Source organism: Chinchilla lanigera, unplaced genomic scaffold (genome assembly GCF_000276665.1).
Source record: "Chinchilla lanigera isolate Chin_1 unplaced genomic scaffold, ChiLan1.0 scaffold00014, whole genome shotgun sequence".
Lineage (NCBI taxonomy): Eukaryota > Metazoa > Chordata > Mammalia > Rodentia > Chinchillidae > Chinchilla > Chinchilla lanigera.
This window is the reverse complement of record NW_004955415.1, coordinates 23,726,675-23,739,822: the sequence shown is the minus strand read 5'-3', so window position 1 is coordinate 23,739,822 and position 13,148 is coordinate 23,726,675. Positions and strand designations below refer to the sequence as shown.

Below are 13,148 nucleotides of genomic sequence, written 5' to 3'. Positions count from 1 at the left end.
CTATCTCTCAAAAACAAAGGTGAAGTAATGATATCTTCCGATATAAAGACTCTTTCAGAAATACATATGTGAAAAGAATTCACTTCTAGCTGAGTTGCACTATAAAAGTATGAGGAAGTCCTTCAGACACAGAGTGACAACAGATGGAAATACAGACGAACACAAAGAAATAAAGAACACTAGAATTAATAATTATACATATAAATATACTAGAGGTTTTTCTGATTTTAGAAGTTTCTTTAAAAGGTAATGGAGTAAGGTCAAATTTATAATAATGCATTATACAATTTACAGCACATACTCAGAAACAGTACAATCCCCAAAGAAGTACATAGGCCAAAAAGAGGAACTGAACATACACTGTATTTGATGATTATAATGTACATCATGCAATGAAACATTATGCAACCAGCTAAAAGATACACTGGGAGAAGTTAAATGCATCCATTATAAACCCCAAAGCAAACACGAAAAATAGTACCAACAAGATTACACACAAACACACACACTGAGATATAGATAGATAGATATAGATAGATATAGATATAGATAGATAGATAGATATCTATATATATCCAAAACATATATTTCAGCTAAAGCAAGAGAAACGTTGTACTAAATACCTATACTAAAAAGGAGGCCTTAACGTTCTCAGATTTCACCTTACCAAATCAGAAAAAGAAAAAGTAATCAAGCACAGTGTCAGCAGGAAAAAAATAATAAAGTGGAAACTAATTAGATGAAAATGAAAAAGAAAGAAAAACAATGATCAATGAAATCAAAAGATGGTTCTGTGAGAAGAGCAATGTGATTAAGTCTTTAGACATTCAGTCAAAAAGTGAAAGCAAAGGCTGAAATTACGAATATCAGGACACAAAGAAGTGACATATTTCACATTATACATATAATTGAAGGGTAATAAAGAAATACTATGAACACCTTTGTGCCAATAGATTTGATAAATTAGATTATATGGATGAATCATTAGGGGAAAAGTCCTACCAAGCCTTGCTAAAAAACAGATGGAAGGGGCAGGTCTAAATAACCCTATACATATTATGGAAATTAAACTTGTAATTAAAAACTTTTCCACACAAAAATTAACAATGAATAATCACTCCACAATCAAGTGGTGAATTCCACCAAATATGTAGAGAGAAAATAATATCAGTTCTACTGAAACTCTTGCACAATATTAAAGATGAGGGAGCACTTTCAAAATATTCTGTGAGACCAACATTGTCCTAATATCAAAGTCGGCAGAAGGCATTACAAGAAAAGAAAACTTCAGGGTAACATCTCTAATTAATATAAAAAGGGTGATCAAAAAATGCACTGAATTCTTAAATTTTCAAAACAATTCTTACAGTAAATGATACATGACCAAGAATGATGGGATAATTGTATTGGAAGTAAGGTAGAGTATTTTGAGTATTTTGTGAAGATTAATAATAATGAGTCTTTTACTGCAATAATTTTTTAATCTGAATATTCCACACATTTTGGACCCCATCACTGATAAAACATTTATGGCAATTTCTGTCAGATAAAAATTACAGTGTGTTCTCATCTATCCTTGTGACTTCTGGCTCTTCCCCAAAGGCAAAATGACCAAAAATAAAGTAAATATTTTGAATCAGTTCAGGAGATTGAAGCAGCCACAACAGCACAACTAAAGACACTCACAAAAGACAAGTTTCAGAACTGCTTCAAAAAGTGAAACAATGGGTAAGTCTGTTTCAAAAGAGTGAATAGTGTGAAGGAGATTACTGACTGTAATCAGTTTTTTCTTAATTTAAGTATTTCATGTACTTTTCCATCATACCATGCATACAAAAATTTTAGCGAATTAGAATTAAAATTTTAGTGAATTAGAGCCAACAATAAAATACAGTAGGACAAAATGAAATTTATTCTAGAAATATGATAGATTAACACTAAAAACTTAACCAATGTCATTTACTACATGAGGAGATTAAATAAGAAAAGACATATAATCGTTTCAATAGACTAAGAAAAAACATTTGAAAAAATACAACATCAATAACTGATTAGAGAGAAGGAAGGACGTCTCAGAAGAACAGGAGTAACAGATAACATTTATAAATAAAAACAACTGATAGCTAATATGATGTTTAACAGTAAAGGACTGAAAACTTTTCCCTAAGATCATAGACAAAACAAGGATGTCTCCTTTCTTCACTTTTATTCAGCAATGTAGTGGATGCTCTAGCTGTAGTAATAATAAAGTACAGGATATGGCAGTGAAGAAGGACAAAACAGGAAAGGAAAAATCATCCATATAAGAAGGAAGAAGTAAAAGAATAATAGCTGGGTGTGGTGCTGCACACCCATAATCCCAGCACTCAGGAGGCTGAGGCAGGAGGATCACAGCAAATTCAAGGTCAGCCTGGGTTCTATAGCGAGACCCTGTCTGAAAAAAAACAAAACAAAACAAACAAAAAACCCCACCTCTTCAGTCCTAAAAAATTAGATAAAATCATTAAACCTAATTTTGGGGAGACTCAAATGTTCAATCCATAATAACTCCTCTCATATATGGAAAGTAATAATAAACACTATTTTATATTATTATTATATATTATTAATAAGCATATATGATCTTATTAACCAAGACTTAGCACAAGATCATCTGACCCTTAAATACCAGGTACAACACACAGTTTATAGCCATGAAGGGAAAGTTTCCAAACACAAAAAATAGGGTAAGAAAATGTGAAAAGAAGGAAAAGGGAGAAATATACTAAGGAAATATATTTAATTATATTTAATTTTCTGGCTCTTGCTATGGCTAAAAGATAGAAGGTAAAATGAAGCCTGTAAAATGAAATGCAGTTAGATCATGTAGGACTTGCTCACTCAGTTATTGATTTCTAGCACTCATCTCTGTCTTTCCTCTATTACTTACTGAAATTCTACATATCAGACATGGTGACAACATCCATGAGAACACACACGTTGAGAATTTTCCTCACCTTCTGAACTAGATGTGTTTCATATGTATTTTATTTTAGACTATATCTTGATTGAAATATAACAAGATTTCAAACCATGCACTCCTACAAACTATGATAAACTTTGCCATCTACTTCTCCACTTACTCTGCTCTAAAAACCTTTTACTTTGGAAGGTAATATATATCTAGGTCTCAACCTCTATTGGAAGTTCCAATTCAACATGTCAGTGAAGCCTCCTTTAACATCCTGGATGGATACCTTAGACTTTGGACAGCACAGCCTGATGTTAGCTTAAAAAGAAAGTACTTCAAGCCAAGAGCTACGAGACAAGGAGACATGGATCTAGAGGCAGACAGCTTAGAGCAACAGGCATGAATCCAAATTGCCATCAAAATAGGAAACCTACAGTGAGACTCTATCAAGAGCCAGAGGCAGGACCATGTCAGGACCTAAGGGCCAGGGATCTGGAAGGATCAAAGTTAGGAATGGGCAGTCCAAACAGGCACATGGTATAGCTGTCAGATTGATCACAAACAGAAGTTTGGTGCTCACAATCAGATTTTTGCATTCCTTGAAGTCTGGTGTTTAGCAGAGAAGGGGATATGTTTAGTGTATTTAGGACAAAATCATAGCTCCACCTCAAATACTGTACATTTATACAGCACATCCACATGTATTCATACATATTATATAGACTTATCTTGTGCCTGTAACTCTGAGAAGATAGCAAGGCTAGAAACTGAAGTTTGAAAATGTGATTTCCCCAAAGTCATTTACTTAAATGATGGTAACGGTAATACTGATAAAACCTGGCATCTTTAATTTCAGTTCCTTGTCTGATTAGTTTTTTTTTCTTTTTCAAAATCATCTGTGTACCAAGAAGTAAAAATCAGATAGAATCGGCACTGAAGATTCCATTTCCAAGGTTCTGAACTATAAACAGCTCCTTACCGTAAAATGTATTAACACCTAAAAATGAATGTGTTTAAAATATCTAACAATCATTTTCTGAGTTAGTAAGCTACTAACATGTTATAAATTTTTACATTCTTAGAACATCACAGGTATAGGAAAATGACCCAAATAAAGTCTTACTATTCACTGAATATTTATATCTCCTGACTTTTATTAAGTTCTTTTTACATTAAAAACTGCAAAACTTGCTAAGGATAGGCTATAAGCATGAAGGCACAGTAGTTTAAAATTCTACCACCAGAGTTACTAGGTGTGCCAGGAAAAATGAGTAATGACAATAAAATGAGTCACCCAGAGTGCAACAGGCATATTTACTTTAAATCCAGAACACGTGAAATCAAGCATCTCTAAGAATATATGAAATCCATTAAGTAAAAATTAGTTCACCTGTGTCAGAATAAGTGCCAAATGGGAGTGACAGCAACACGAGATATCCAGTCTTTCCAAGTGCTCAGCAAAAAGCCATACTAATGTTCTATATTGCAAGTGTCTTTCAAAGTAAAATATATCTGGATGAAATATAAATATTTTGAGAATAGCAGTAGCAATCTATCTAAATCCTAGAGGTAAAATGGAATTTTGAGGCTGTGAAAGGCTCTTAGATTCTTTTAGTTTAATTCCTTCAAAGTAGGAGTGATAAAAATGCAACCTTCCTATTAAGGAACCAACTAGGGCTATGATATCCAAAAGAAACATGATACAAGCCACATGGAATTTTAAATTTTCTAGTAGCTACATTTAAAAAATCAAAAGAAGTAGCAGAAATTAATTTAATATTTTTTAAACCAATATATCCAAATTGTTATAATTTTGATGGAAGGGAAAAAAGGGTTATTTTTATCTGTACAATTTTGAAATACATAACAATTTATTAAATATATCAAATCCAATTATGTAGTTGAATGCATGTAAGTTTCCATTTAGATTTCATTAGAAAATGGAACTTGGTTTTGTGTTAAATTAATAAAATATAAAGTGTCTTCTATGGAAATAGAATGAGCGGTGAAATTGCAAGAAGAGAAGTACCACAGAGGTTTGTTTTACTGAGGGAAAAAAGGTTCCAAAGGCAGAAAACTGCTTAAGGCTTCATTTGAAAGAAGGTTTCCATTTGAAAGCTACAGATTTCAATCAGACTTTAATATCTATATTTCCATCTATCTTTTTCACAACTTATTTTCCAAGCAAAAGTTTTCATTTTTTATGCCAAAAATAGTTACTTAAAAAGCTCTACAGTGATCAAAATTTAGTTTATATAAAGAAGTAATTTCTCACTAGATTTCACCTATTTGATCTCATTGCAATTTTGCAAAACAATAGCCTTTCTAGGTAAGAAAGAACTTTTCTTCTTTGGCTTCCTTATCATGAAATAGTTGCTGAATGTCTTCTATGCATCCAGTGCCTTTCCATGACTTTCCAGTGTCATCAGAAAGAATTATTTCAATGAATGTTAGTCATTTGCTGGGCTTACATGTTTACAGTGTATTGTATGTAAATGTATAAAAGTAAATATAGCATTAGTTTAAATAGCTCATTAATCATAACTATGTGTCATTTATTACTTAGCAAAGTATTCCTTAAATCTTTATTCATTTATTTTATTGTGGACTACAGTTAATTTAGGAAAGTGACAATTTAGGAAAGTAAGTATGACATACATCACTATTTTAATGATATAAACACAAGGGATCCACAAACTGGAAAGCATAGAATAGTCCTATGCCCCTAACACAGTTTCCATACTACTTTTTCTAAGATCAATGTACAAAGTCCAGTTCTAAAAACTGAAACTACTGTCCCGTAAGTGAGAGAAATCCTAGTGTCCTTTAATTTACATAATTCCTGAAGAATGGCTACGTCAGTTCCATGAAAAGAAAAACCACAATAACAAAACTGTTTCTCTTTATATGCATTTTTCTACTTTCATTCACCTCCACTAACAAAGGATTTTAATTAAAATTGCAAATGACCTAAAACTATTTATACTGCATTCAACTGAATAAAAAATATAAAAAACAAATCACAAATTTGAACACAAATGTGGAGAATAGAATCATGGCACAGACGGCAACAGACGAGCAAGCTTCAAAAACTGGTTCCTCCAGAGAGAAGGGGAGGAAGCAAAGGGGTACTACAAAGGATTAAGATGCAATTCTGCCAGTATGACTGTATTTACTACCCATCAAAAAATATGCTAATTTTTAAAATGAGGAAAACCAAAGGAAAAAAATGATCCCTCCATGAAAATTGCTATTGAGGCAGCAAGAAATGCCAGAGGAAAACTAAGAATTTTGAAATTCAGTGAAATGCGGCATCATCATGGAGAATGCTGAAATACAGGGCAGGGTAGTAAATTCAGTGGATACTGGTATTTTACTCAGCAGTTATCCGACTCTAGTCTGTAGCCCAACTCCATGGCTAGCTGCTTGGTGTGTTCCTGGAGCGGCCTGCTGGTGCTATAGTGGGCAACAGGACACTGTGCTCCAAAAACTGGGGCTGTACATTTTGATATGTTCAGCTTTCTTGGCACAGAGCCTGGACACTGGTTCAGCTGTTTGGGGCTGAAGCAGCTCCCTAGGCAGCAGCTGTCAAAGACAATTTAAAGAGGCAAAACATTTTTTATTCCATTCCTTATTATATCAGACATTCAAGGAATTCTCTGTAAGATCAGTGACTGACCACAAAAATAAAGAAAAACAGACTTTACTGACCACACATAACAAAGAATATAGTTTGAGGGGAAAGATGGAAAAACATCAATAAATAAATGTATGACCACAGCTTTCATCAAGTAACAACAGTAATCCCTGAGGAGGGGGAAAATCTGATTTCCAATGTCACCACATTATAATACTCCTAGGGTCCAGTTCTCAAAAAAAGTGGCTGGGGGAGGAAAGTATATAAAGAAACAAGAATGTACGCATACTTTCTTTGAATTTATGTCTAGTTTTGGATTTAGGACTTATCTAATCTTATTTTTTCTTACTCATTTTTAAAAAGTACTTTATGTTAATTAAATTTCTTTTCTCAATTCATTTGGAAGAAAATAATGAAGAAAAATGACGAAAACCTACATACATTAAGAAATTCCAAGAAGGAGAAAAGAAAAAGAAGTGGGTATAAAAAGATTTGAGGAACTACAGCTAATTCTTTTTATTCAGAGTTTCTTATTTGCGTGGTTCTTTCATGGTCATTCCTAGACATGTGCAGAGCCACAAAGTATTTTAGTCAATGTACATGTTTCCAGCAGGAGACAAACAACATGAAGCTCTGTCTCCTTGCCTCAGCAATCATGTTCAGTATCTTTTTCATAGTCTATCTAATGACATGCTTTTGGACAGTTCTGTGCTTTTTGTAGTTACTGTTTGAAATGGCCTTCAAGTATAATGTTGAAGTGCTATCTTGCTTTTGTAAGAATAAGTCTGAAATATGTATTTTGGCGAAAATACATGCATTATATAAGCTTTGTTCAAACATGAGTTACAGTGCTGTTGACTGTGTGTTCAATGTTAATGATTAATATAGAAAGAAAGAGAGAGAGAGAGAGAGAGAGAGAAAGAAAGAAAGAAAGAAAGAAAGAAAGAAAGAAAGAAAGAAAGAAAGAAAGAAAGAAAAGAAAAAAAGGGGATGGGAAGGGAAGGGAAGCAAAGGAAAGGAAAGGAAAAAAAAGGAAAGGAAAAGGGGAAACTGGCTCATCCCAGTCACTCCAAAAACTGCTAAAGTATATCTATAGTGTGTAATTAAACTATAAAAAGATGGAAAAGCAGTTGCTAAATTTGTGATTCATAAGATGATAATTGATAGCAAAAGTCACAGTGGAAAGCATTTGGCCAAAGGCCAAAGACATTTACAGTCACATTATCCAAAATGTTAATTTTGTTGGTTAATGTTTTAGTATAAATAAATATCATATATAATTATTTATAGAAAATAAATGATATGTCTTTAAAGAGAAGTATACATAAAGTTATATATTAATTGGTTGACAAAAAATATGGCCAGAAGCTTGTAGGAACCAAACCATGTATTTCCCCTAAGGAAGAACAGCTCAGTATGCACTAACACATTCTTCATGGTAACTTTACAGAATACAAATACTCTGAATCAGGACACTCAATGACAAAGAGGTTTAACTAGTCTTCAAAAATTTCCCTATGAAGAAAACCATAGTATACTATTTTTAATAGAGATTTAATTACAAACTTTTCTAAAAAGTAAAAGAGCAGAGAAGCCTTCCAAACACATTCTATGAACCCATCTTTACCTTGATACTAAAACCTGATATCAAAAAGTTAAAAACAGAATTAACATATGATCCACTAATTTCATTCTAGATATATACCCAGGAGAAATGAAAGCATAAATCCACACCAAAACTTAAATGCAGCCTAATGATAGTCAAAGGGTAGAAACAACCCAAATATTTATCACCAAATGAATAAATAATCTGATATACACATACACAGTATAAAGAATAAAGTGGTAATAATGTTACAACTTGAACAAACCTCAGACATTCAAAGTCAAATATACAGTTCAACTCATTCATATAAAATATCCTGAATAGGTAAATCCAGACAAAAACAATGGCTGCAGGGATAGAATGGCAGGAGCACGGATGGAATATATTTTAATGGCCATGGGGGTGTTTTCCTCTGGTAACAAAAATATTTTCAAACTAGAGGTTATGATTGTGCAATATAGTAAATGAACTCTATGTCATGCATTACACAGTTTAGATGTGTTTTGGAGTTTTTTGGGGGGGCTGTCTTTGTGAGACAGGGTTTCAGTATGAAGTTCAGGCTGGCCTTGAACTCACTTTGTAGCCCAGGTTGGCCGTAAACTCTCAGCAATCCTCCTGCCTCAGCCCCGCAAGTGCTGGAATTGCAGGCATGTGCCACCACACCCAGCAAATTATACAGTTTAAAATGGTCAGTTATAGCTATCTGAATTCCACCTCAATTAAGAGGAGAAAACATAACAACAAGACTAATCTACAGTTTTCTAAGAAAAGGTAACTATCAGTTATGTCTTAAAAATAATACTCCAGTTAATACTCCAAAATAAAACTGCTGTTCTACCTCCTACCTCTCAATATCTTAAACATGAAAGGTACAGGCACAATGTAGCCGAACAGAGTGCCCTAATCTCAGCACATTTCTAACCTCCTACTTTAATCACCTGAGAAGCTGCCATCTAATCTAAGTGCCATTGACAATCCATCAAATAAACTAAAGTTCCCCAAAGCACATTGTTGTTTTAATAGCTCAGATTTGCTCCGACTTGTCTCAACTTACTGGCATGTTCTCATGACACCTAAATCCAGAAGGTGGTGTGGAATAGTTCAGCGGCACCTCATTTATGCACAGGCCACTTTTCTGATAACTTCAGAAAATCCAGAACCCATTGACAAATGAAAAGATGGTCAAAACAACTCCTGCCTGGTGCTTGTATTTATTAAAGCAACATACTAGCTGATTATCAGAGACATTGAGGACCTTCAATATTCGTAGATAATTTCCTCTTGCTAGATCTACTTCTTGAGTCATGATATTTACATTCCCAATGTCATGCTGATTAGGAACACGAAATTAGAAGAGAGAAAAGAGCTGCTACAGAATAGCACAAAGATCACTGGCAGTTTTACATGAATAGCAGAGGCTGAGGAATTATAAAAAGCAGATGTAAGAATTTAAGCAGCATAACAACTATCTGACTAACAGGCAAACCACCTTTGTAGAATAATGAAGGTGTACCAAATTATCTTTCTGTTACCCCAAAGTCATCAAGAAACAAACTGTGCTCATTCTTGTATCTTAAAAGGAGAAGCATGAAATATACTTTGTAAGACTTCCACTTGATATACTGAAAATCAAAAGAACCTGGAATTTAAGAGAAAGAGCAACTATTTTCAGATTTAAAAAAAGATCACTTTGGTACAATATTCCAGTAAGTGACCTTAAGGGATTTTAGAAATTGATTATGTTAATAAATCAGTACTCATAAGTATGTTTTTTATTTTTTTCATTTTTCTCTTCTTGAGACAGGGTCTCAGTTCAGGCTGGCCTTGAGTTTACTTTGTAGCCCAGGCTGGCCTCAAACTAGCAACGATCCTCCTGCCTCAGCTGAGATTACAGGTGTACACCACCACTCTCAGTAAGTATCTGTAATACAACAAATATTTTCTACTGACAGAAAAACTGCAACCTCATTGAAAGACAACATAGAAAGAGTTCCGGGATTATGGATACCTAGTTACATATCTGGTTCCTGAAACTTGCTCCCAGCTGTGTTACTCTGCAAACACTTGACCAATTCTGTCTCATTTTCTTCTAAAACTACATAACATTTATTTCACAGGAAGTTATACTATAGTGAGTAGCCAATAAATATATAGAACTGACAACTTTAAAAGGTAGTACTATGAGGCAGTAAAAAGGGTTTCAAAAAAAGAATCTGATGAATGATTAAGGCATAGGCAAAAGGCCAAGTTAAGGATTCAGTGAAAGAATTGTCATGACTTCTCATGACTTGTCTTCTCATATCACTGTCATCAAAAGAATCTGGCAGATCATATATTTTAATGTGGCAATTAATCACTTTCCTCTTCCTCAGCACAGTTCACCTGATGTCAAATTCATTTCTCTAATAATCTATGTCACTGGTCTCAATTTTATTTTTCTTCAGACATTTTTGGTGATCTCATCTTGTGTCATATTCATCTTCAGTCTTGATATCTCTTTTGCATTTAAAACAAAGGAGACTGAAAAAACCATCAGAGAAGAAAAGGAAGAACCTGGGGGTGGGAGAAAAGGATGGCAGAATTCAAAGGAAATAAAATTACTAGTGTCATCAACACTATAGTATTTTAGGAAATTGAATTATATAAAATAGATTTTATAAAATGCTACTGTATGACATAACTTTACACAAAGTCAGGCAGATGACAGCATTAGCCATTAAGTCACTCCTTTCTAGGAATAACACTTGGGTGAATATCAGTATTATTTCCACATCTTCATGGGGTAAGTGGAGATACCAGTATGTCTACTTCAAGGTTATAGTGAAGACTAAGTATAGCACTGAATGCCTCTAATAAAGGGCCTTGCACATATCAAGTATTGTGTTAGCTTTCCATTACAATGATAAAACACCTGAGAAAATCAACTGAACGGTAGAAAGGTTTACTTTGGCTCATGGTTTTGGAGGCCTCAGTCTATGGTCACTTGGTCCGATGACTTCTACACATATAGTGAGGCAGTACATCTTGGCACAACTGCATGACAGGAAAGTTTCTCATTTCATGGCAGCCATGTAGCAAAGATAGACTGAGAGAAAATAAAAAAGGTGGTGGCCACACACAAAATATGCCCTTCAAAGAGACACCTGCAATAACCTATTCCAACTAGGCCCACCTCCTAGTTTCTACCATGTCCTAATAGCCCATTAAATTATGAATCTATCTGTGGATGAAACCCTCATGAGCTCAGATACCTCACAGTCTAATTTCCTCCAATAAGACTCCACCGCTGAACACTGCTGCACTGGGACCAACTCTTCATCACATGCACTTCTAGGGTACATGTAAGATCCAAAGTTTAATGTATGTTAACAGAAATGAACTGTATATCAGCTACCTACATACAGCAGGTCTTCAATAAACATGCATCAAAGCAAAAGCAAGTGGTACCTTTAATACTGATCAACCTGCACTTTAACAAGTCCTTTGCAGTATATATCTGATCATAAATTTTTATGTATTTTTAAATCATCTGAAATTTGTAAAGGACAGAATTTCAAACTGACTTCAGAAAAGGAACTTACCATGATTTATCATTTCAATGAGCTAATTTACCAAATATCATTTTAAAAGAGAGCAATTATACACTAGGTAAGAGGACAACATAAAAAAACACATATTCTTAAAAATTGGCCTCTGTAAGTACGAGGACACCCACTACCCTTGACTGCTTTGGAAGACCATTAAAATCAGTAAAGGAAACAGACACAAAAAACTTTAAAGTTCATTTATGTTTACTTTCTTCAAGTAAAAATGCTATCTTTGACATGTACACTGTAAAGGGCTATGTTACTAAGGATTAAATTGGTCCATTAAAGGAATAGGATAGCCCAATGTTGATATTTATTTTAAAATTGTGAAATGATGAAAGTAATTTCTCGGTCCATTTTAAACTATGAATCACAACAAAGTTAATGGAAGTTAATGTAAACAGCCATGAAATAATAAATCGGTAATTTGATAAAGGTATAGCCATGCACACTTCAATAAAAATGAATATGCCATCTATAACTAAAATGCTCAATGTATCATTTTACATCTAAAGCTCCATTTAAATGATTCCTCTACTTACATTTCCATCACATATACACACACATATGTGCACACACAAACATACACGCACATAAAATCACTTCAGGCACACTTTACTCCTCTACTGATTATTAAGATGAGATGCCATACTGTTAGCTGAGAGTATTTACAATGAAAATTTTTCATTGTAACTTGTCACCAATTTACAGATCCCCCAGTCTGAGTCTTAACAATCTCTGACTTCTTTTTGATGTCTTGGAACAGAGAAGAGGGGTAGGATTATATAAAGCACCATTTTGTGTTTCTTCTTTCCACTTACCTGCATTCCTGATTTATAATTACTATGAAAAAAGGCTTTCTTAGCTAGGGAAGAACTCTTAATGATTTCAAAAGAAGAACTCCTGAAGAAATCCAGATATGCTCTATATGCATGTACAGATATGCTCTATATCATAGAGAAACTTTGCAACTGGAATGAGATGTTATTTAGCTTCACTAGGCAAAAATTACCACAATTATGACAAGAGTTACATTGTACAAGAATTACAATAACCCAATTGCACAAGAATTACAAGTATCCAAAATAAATGTTATATATTGGATTTATACCTTCTTAAATTTAAACTTTCACCTGTATTTCAATGCATTTGTCTTGTTTTGTGCAGATTACATCCACTTGCTCAGACTTCATTTACACTAGACAACTTGGCAAATGGTCACATCGTTCACGACATTTCCTCTTTAGCTCCATATTTTAAAGTGAACTGCAGTGGAATGTAGACTGGCAATAGACCCCCTCTCCAATGAATAGCCACACCAAGAAACATCAGAAAAACTTTCTTCTTTCAGATGGAAGCAAAACAGTT

General features: G+C 33.9%; 1 protein-coding gene across 3 annotated transcripts in view; it reads right to left on the bottom strand.

Moving 5' to 3' along the window:
* Macrod2 (MACRO domain containing 2) overlaps positions 1–13,148 on the bottom strand; it is a 1,840,776-nt gene that overhangs the window by 1,499,362 nt on the left and 328,266 nt on the right. The gene's annotated exons all lie outside the window — the stretch shown is intronic.